This window comes from Grammomys surdaster, unplaced genomic scaffold (assembly GCF_004785775.1).
Source record: "Grammomys surdaster isolate TR1022 unplaced genomic scaffold, NIH_TR_1.0 139, whole genome shotgun sequence".
Classification (NCBI taxonomy): domain Eukaryota; kingdom Metazoa; phylum Chordata; class Mammalia; order Rodentia; family Muridae; genus Grammomys; species Grammomys surdaster.
The window spans coordinates 13,340,461-13,347,792 of NW_021604597.1; the positions used below are offsets into that span (position 1 = coordinate 13,340,461).

At 41.3% G+C, this 7,332-nt stretch overlaps 1 pseudogene; it reads right to left on the reverse strand.

The window, feature by feature from the left end:
• Positions 1–4,939: 4,939 nt before the first annotated feature.
• On the reverse strand, positions 4,940–5,664 carry LOC114618011 (annotated as a pseudogene).
• Between the last annotated feature and the right edge of the window lie 1,668 nt (positions 5,665–7,332).

Below are 7,332 nucleotides of genomic sequence, written 5' to 3' on the forward strand. Positions count from 1 at the left end.
GAGATCTTTCTATCTTCTGATATGCTCAATTTCTTTCTTTACAGACTTGAAGTTCTTGTCATACAGATCTTTTACTTGCTTGGTTAGAGTCACACCAAGGTATTTTATATTATTTGTGACTATTGTGAAAGGTGTTGTTTCCCTAATTTCTTTCTTATTCCTTTTTTCCTTTGAATACAGGAAGGCTACTGATTTGTTTGAATTAATTTTATATCCAGCCACTTTGTTGAAGTTGTTTATCAGGTTTAGAAGTCCTCTGGTAGAGTCATTTAAGTATACTATTATATCATCTGCAATAGTAATATTTTGACTTCTTCCTTTCCAACTTGTATCCCTTTGACCTCCTTTGGTTGTCTAATTACTCTAGCTAGAATATTGAAAAGAGAGAGAGTGGGCAACCTTGTCTACTCCTTGATTTTAGTGGGATTCTTTCAAGTTCTCTCCATTTACCTTGATGTTGGCTATTTATTGGCCTGCTGTATATTGCTTTTACTATGTTTAGGTATGGACCTTGAAGTTCTGATCTTTCCAAGACTTTTAACATGAAGCAATGTTGAATTTTGTCAAGCACTTTTTCATCATCTAATGAAATGATAGTGTAGTTTTTTTCTTTGAGTTTGTCTATGTAGTAGATTACCTTGATAGATTTCTGTATATTGAACCATCCCTGCGTCCCTGGTATGAGGTATGCTTGATCATGGTGAATGATCATTTTGACGTATTCTTGGATTCGATTTTCGAGAATTTTATTGAGTATTTTTGCATCGATGTTCATAAGGGAAATTTGTCTGAAGTTCTCTGTCTTTGTTGAGTCTTTGTGTGGTTCAAGTATACATATAATTGTGGCTTCATAGAAGGAATTGGGTAATATTTCTTCTGTTTCTATTTTGTGGAATGGTTTGAAGAGTATTGGTATTAGGTCTTCTTTGAAGGTCTGATAGAATTCCGCACTAAAGCCATCTGGTCCTGGGCTTTTTTTTTTTTTTTTTAAGTTGGGAGACTTTTAATGACTGCTTCTATTTAATGGGGGTTATGGAACTGTTTAGATTGTTTATCTGTTCCTGATTTAACTTTGGTACCTGGTATCTGTCTAGAAAATTGTCCATTTCATTCAGATTTTCCAATTTGTTTGAGTGTAGGCTTTTGTAGTAGGATCTGATGATTTTCTGAATTTCTTCATTTTCTATTATTATGTCTACCTTTTCATTTCTGAATTTATTAATTTGGATACTGTCTCTGTGCCCTCTGGTTATTCTGGCTAAGGGTTTATCTATCTTGTTGATTTTCTCAAAAACCTGCTCCTGGTTTTCTTGGTAGTTATTTTTGTTCCTACTTGGTTGATTTCAGCCCTGAGTTTGACTATTTCCTGCTGTCTACTCCTCTTGGGCATATTTGCTTCTTTTTGTTCTAGAGATTTTAGATGTGCTGTTAAGTGGCTTGTGTATGCTTTCTCCAGTTTCTTTTTGAAGACACTCAGAGCTATGAGTTTTCCTCTTAGCCCTGCTTTCATCGTCTCCCATAAGTTTGGGAATGTTGTCCCTTCATGTTCATTCAATTCTAAATAGTCTTTAATTTCTTTATTTTTTCCTTGACCAAGTTATCATTGAGTAGAGTGTTTGTTGTTCAGCTTCTATGTGTATGTGGACTTTCTGTTCTTTTTGTTGTTATTGAAGACCACCCTTAGTCCATGGTAATCTCTTAGGATTCATGGGATTATATCAATTTTTTATATTTGTTGAGGCCTGTTTTGTGACTAATTATGTGATCAGTTTTGGAGAAGGTACCATGAGATACGGAGAAGGAAATATATTCTTTTTTTTTTGGATGGAATGTTCTATAGATATCTGTTAAATCCATTTGGTTCATAATGTCTGTTAGTTTTACTGTGTCTCTGTTTAATTTCTGTTTCCATGATCTGTTAATTGCTAAGAGTGGAGTGTTGAAGTCTCCCACTATTATTGTGTGATGTGCAATGTGTGCTTTTAGCTTTAGTAAAGTTTCTTTTATGTATGTGGGTGCCCTTGCATTGAGAGTTCATCTTGGTCCATTTTTCCTTTGACGAGTATGAAGTGTCCTTCCTTATCTTTTTTGATAACTTTTGATTGAAAGCCAATCTTATTCGATACTAGAATGGCTACTCCAGCTTGTTAGGATCATTTGCTTGGAAAATTGTTTTCCAGCCTTTTACTCTGAGGTACTGTCTGTTTTTGTCACTGAGGTGTGTGACGCGCCAAACTCCCATCCAGTGGGAAAGAAGACTCGACACACCAAGTTCCTTCTAATAGCAGTTTACTCAGGCTTTATTATTCTTCTCGGGTGAGGCCCCATCCCTTTCCGGTTGGTGCTTAAAAGTCAAAGCCGCGCCCCATTGGTAACTGCCATGTGTCAATTGCTCACAGGCTACCAGAACACTCTTCACCTCGGACCATGGGATCACGTTGCACAATCTCCAAATAAGGAGTTGTTTACTGGTTCTGTTCTCAGGCTCCGGTGCCATCTTTGGGGCGCGGCAGCAGCAATGCCTTAGTGTCCAACAATTCCCCCTTTTTGTTTTATTAAACCTAGTAGCCTGATCCAGCTAGTCCCTTACTCAGGGCCCAGCGATCGAAGGTTATGACACTCAGGAAGTCCCTTTCTCACATGCAATGGCATCAAGACTGGTGAGGTGCAAAAGCGGATCCCTGGAACCAAGCATACCCATCCTGGTGCAATGGGACTAAACCCTCAGGGTGCAAGGGCTATGCTATCTAGGGTTAGGGGGAATTTATTTCAGCTGGGCAATGGCATAAAAGACTTGTGCAACCAAGGCCATGTCCCTGACTCATGCTCGAGCTGTGCGGCAAAGACACAAAAGGCATAAAATGGAGACGCCTACTAAGGCAAATGCAATCAGCTCAATGCCCGCCCACTCCTTTAAATGATAGAAGGCTTGATGAATCCAGGAACTCAGCCCCTCAGCCATGGTCACATCCACCCGAGTGGAATTTATTTAAGCAATGGTTATCCGCAACTCCTGCATCATCGAATCAAAGTGCCCGTACCAGTTTCCTGTTAAATAAAGGGACAACTGCCTGGACAAATTAGCTGCTCGAGAGTAATTAACATAGGACACAGAAGTAACACATAGCCTGGACATTTTCCACTCACAGCCCAATTGAACTACCTGCCATAAGGTGTCGAGCTGTTCTTGCACCAAATCTATTCTCTGATTCACAATCATAATACCACCATTTAGGTGAGCATTAACACCAGCCTGCAGATCTAAAGCCTGCACTACAGATGAGGATAAATTATTCAGAGTTTGGGCTGTTTGAACAGTAGTGGAAAGGGCTATACCTGCGGCTGCTGCACTCACAGCTGAAACTGTTATAGCTGTCACTATCGCTGCAGTAATGCCAATGAGGATGGGGATTCCACCGGTACGGGAATCCAACGGGGTGCCCCAGCTACAATACCTATAGGAAATGCACTAGCATTCCAACATAAAGTATAATAACAGGTTCCCGAACAATTTAACATTTTCTCATCATAACTAGTACTACTATTACTAACTATCCAAATAAAAGGGGGCCAAACACACACAGGCACAAAAGCAAAGCTAATATTTTTCCCTGTACTATTAACTTGCAAACTACTTTCAAAACCACCAGTCTGATTCCAGGAGAAGGCGGCATTTCCTACTCTTCCTCCTCTTATCATAGCCAAAGGCGACAAATCTGCACAACTACCATTAATACCACACAATAGCCAAATATTATAAGGGTTAACAAAACTAACTTGATTGGGATTTTGATATGTAAAATTATATCCCGAAAATGTCTTATTAAAACTGGTGGGTTGATAGGGTGAAAAAGTAAAGAACTCCTTTTTTGCCCAACCAGCCTTTCTAGACTGGCATCCTGTCCATGGAAACAGGGTGTCACCATTCTTGCTTCCTTTACAAAATGGCACCCATCGTGGCTGTTGGGGAATAGTGCTATTTCCTTTAGGTTCAGAACTTGGCCACCATCCGGTAATCCAGGAGCCATTAGACAATCCACCAGACTTATCCAACCACACTGCAGTCTGATTATACAGCATAATACAATCACTCTTATCACTAATATTCCTAACCACATAAAAACATAAACTACCAAGCAATTTTATGGATCTATTGTCACTACATCCTATATCCTTATCTAGGGGTAAGAAGGAAGTTTCTAAACTACTATTACTACTAAAAAGGCGAGGAAACACTTGAGCATCATGCCTTATGGGCATTGGAATCGGGAACGCCGACAGGATGCCCCATCGCTGTTCCATCTTCGCAGGTTGCATGAGGCTCAGCAGGGGCAGGAGGATCACCCACATTGCAGTGGCACACAGGCCGCTCTGGAACCCAAATGGGGTCATCTCGAGTCTGTGGAAATACACATACAGATCCTCTAGACCAGGCCAACACAGGGTCAGGGCCTAGAGTTAGGTTAGCATTGCACATTATCAAGAGACTTTAGAAAAGGTTCAAATGCCAGCCACACCCCAGACATGAAGGAGATGCATACCCCCAGAACACTGAGTACAGACCAGGCGGCAGCGCATCCTTTACTGCAGCTCTCATGTTAAATAGGCACTGTGAGAATGGGAGGCTGCTGCTGCACTATGACTGTCACAAGACTAGTGTTCACGGAGTGCCTGCTCTGTATTAACTCTCTTTAAAGATGCACAGGAAATACTCAGGAAAAAAAAAAAAGAAGGACAATCTCTAAAAGGACTTAGTGTAGAAATGAAAACGAAGCATTCATCTTCACTCTGAAAACCTTCACGAAGGTGCGAGCGACAATGCAATGCTTCCAGGCTCACATGGGGAGGTCAGTACTATTGTGTCTGGTCTTCCTAGAGGTACCATTGTCTCTCGGCAGTGCTCTCTGCAAATTGGACATAGCAGCAGTTCTCTCTATGTCTATGACAGCGTACAGTACAGCACTGTGCGCCGGGTGGGGATTTGTAGGAGGGGAGTGGTTGGCGTTTTTGGGGTCTGAGGGTTGTCAGAGTCACTGCCCCCTTCCAAATCTACCTGTATATAATTGAGTTGCCTATGTTCTAAACTGGGGCGCCTGATATCAAGGTTAAAGACTGTCGGTGTACAATCCCTACGCCTTGAATAGTCCATTTTGTGAGCACTTCCCACAGAAGGGTGCTGGCTTGAGGGGTGGGATGAAGCATCTCCAAATGAGGGGTAGTGGGGATACCCATTGGGTAAGTTCTGAGCACCAAGCCCTGGAGTCGTAGGTGTTCTAGGGACTTCCAATTCTGTCTGATGACTATTCCTTTCTACAACTGGCTCTTCCACCACATTTATACTGTTATTTGCATAATCTCTTGCAACATGTTAAATAATTCTTCTGCACGGACACACTTAAAAACAAAAATTCCTTGTCCAGTTTGACACCATCGACCACTTTCAAAAGAAAACAGATTTGAGTCGTAGCCGTACTGTCGAAGGCAGAGGTAGTGCCATTTCGCCGAGTCCCACTTCCGGGTGTACAGAATCAGTTCTGTGCCTGTGAGCTCCATGACACCAGAGCCTAGCTCATTACCATCATCATCCACGTTAATGACCTTAAACTTGTTCCGATGGTTACCTGGGACAGTGTCTTTATCTGGACAGCTACAACAGCTACCCATGGCTTCACTTTCTAACCTCGCCTGTACCGCAGTCCTTGCTAAGCCGCTGTACCGCGGTCCTTAGATTCGTCCCTCTCCGGGATCTTTTATATTTGGTCCCTACTTACCGGGCACTTACCGATCGATCGCCTTGTCCGCCAAAAGTTCTGGAACTTCACGGGGGGTCGCAAAAAACAAAATCCCCGCACGGGCCACCAGTTGTGACACACCTAACTCCCATCCAGTGGGAAAGAAGACTCGACACACCAAGTTCCTTCTAATAGCAGTTTACTCAGGCTTTATTATTCTTCTCGGGTGAGGCCCCATCCCTTTCCGGTTGGTGCTTAAAAGTCAAAGCCGCGCCCCATCGCTAACTGCCACGTGTCAATTGCTCACAGGCTACCAGAACACTCTTCACCTCGGACCATGGGATCACGTTGCACAATCTCCAAATAAGGATTTGTTTACTGGTTCTGTTCTCAGGCTCCGGTGCCATCTTTGGGGCGCGGCAGCAGCAATGCCTTAGAGTCCAACAGAGGTGGGTTTCCTGTATGTAGCAATATGCCAGGTCCTGTTTATGTATTCAGTCTGTTATTCTATGACTTTTTTATTGGGGAATTGAGTCCATTGATGTCAAGAGATATTAAGGGAAAGTGATTGTTGCTTCCTGTTATTTTTGTTGTTACAGGTAGAAATGTGCTTGTGTTGCTATCCTCTTTTGGGTTTATTGAAGGAAAATTACTTTTTTGCTTTGTCTAGCTTGTAGTTTCCCTCCTTATGTTGGAGTTTTCCTTCTATTATCCTTTGTAGGGATGGATATGTAGAAAAATATTGTGTAAATTTTTTGGTCTTGGAATGTCTTGGTTCCTCCATCTATGGCAATTGAGAGTTTTGCTGGGTATAGTAGCTTGGGCTGGCATTTGCGTTGTCTTAGGGTCTGTATGACATCTGCCCGGGATCTTCTGTCTTTTATAGTGTCTGGTGAGACATCTGATATAACTCTGATAGGTATGCCTTCAGAAGTTACTTGACTTTTTCCCTAACTGCTTTTAGCATTCTGTCTTTGTTTTGTGCATTTGATGTTTTGATTATTATGTGACAGGAGGAATTTCTTTTCTGGTCTAGTCTATTTGGAATTCTGTAGGCTTCTTGTGTGTTCATGGACATTTCTTTCTTTAGGTTAGAGAAGTTTTCTTCTATAATTTTGTTCAATATATTTACTGGATTTTTAAGTTTGTAATCTTTGCTCTCTTCTATACCCGTTATCCTTAGGTTTAGTTTTCTCATCGTGTTCTGGATTTTCTGGATGTTTTGGGTTAGGAGCTTTTTGCTCTTTGCATTTTCTTTGACAGTTGTGTCAATGTTTTCTATGGCATCTTCTGCCCCTGAGATTCTGTCTTCTATCTCTTGTATTATGTTGGTGATGATTTCATCTATGACTCCTGATCTCTTTCTTAGGCTCTCTATCTGTAGAGTTGTCTCCCTTTGTGATTTCTTTATTGTTTGTATTTCCAGTTTTAGATCCTGGATGATCTTGTTAAATTCCTTCCCCTTTTGGTTGTGTTTTCCTGTAATTCTTTTTTTTTCTTTTTTTTCTTTTTTTTTCCTGTAATTCTTTAAGGACTTTTTTTTTGTTTGTTTCCTTTTTAAGGGCTTCTACCTGTTTACCTGTGTTCTCTTGTATTTTTT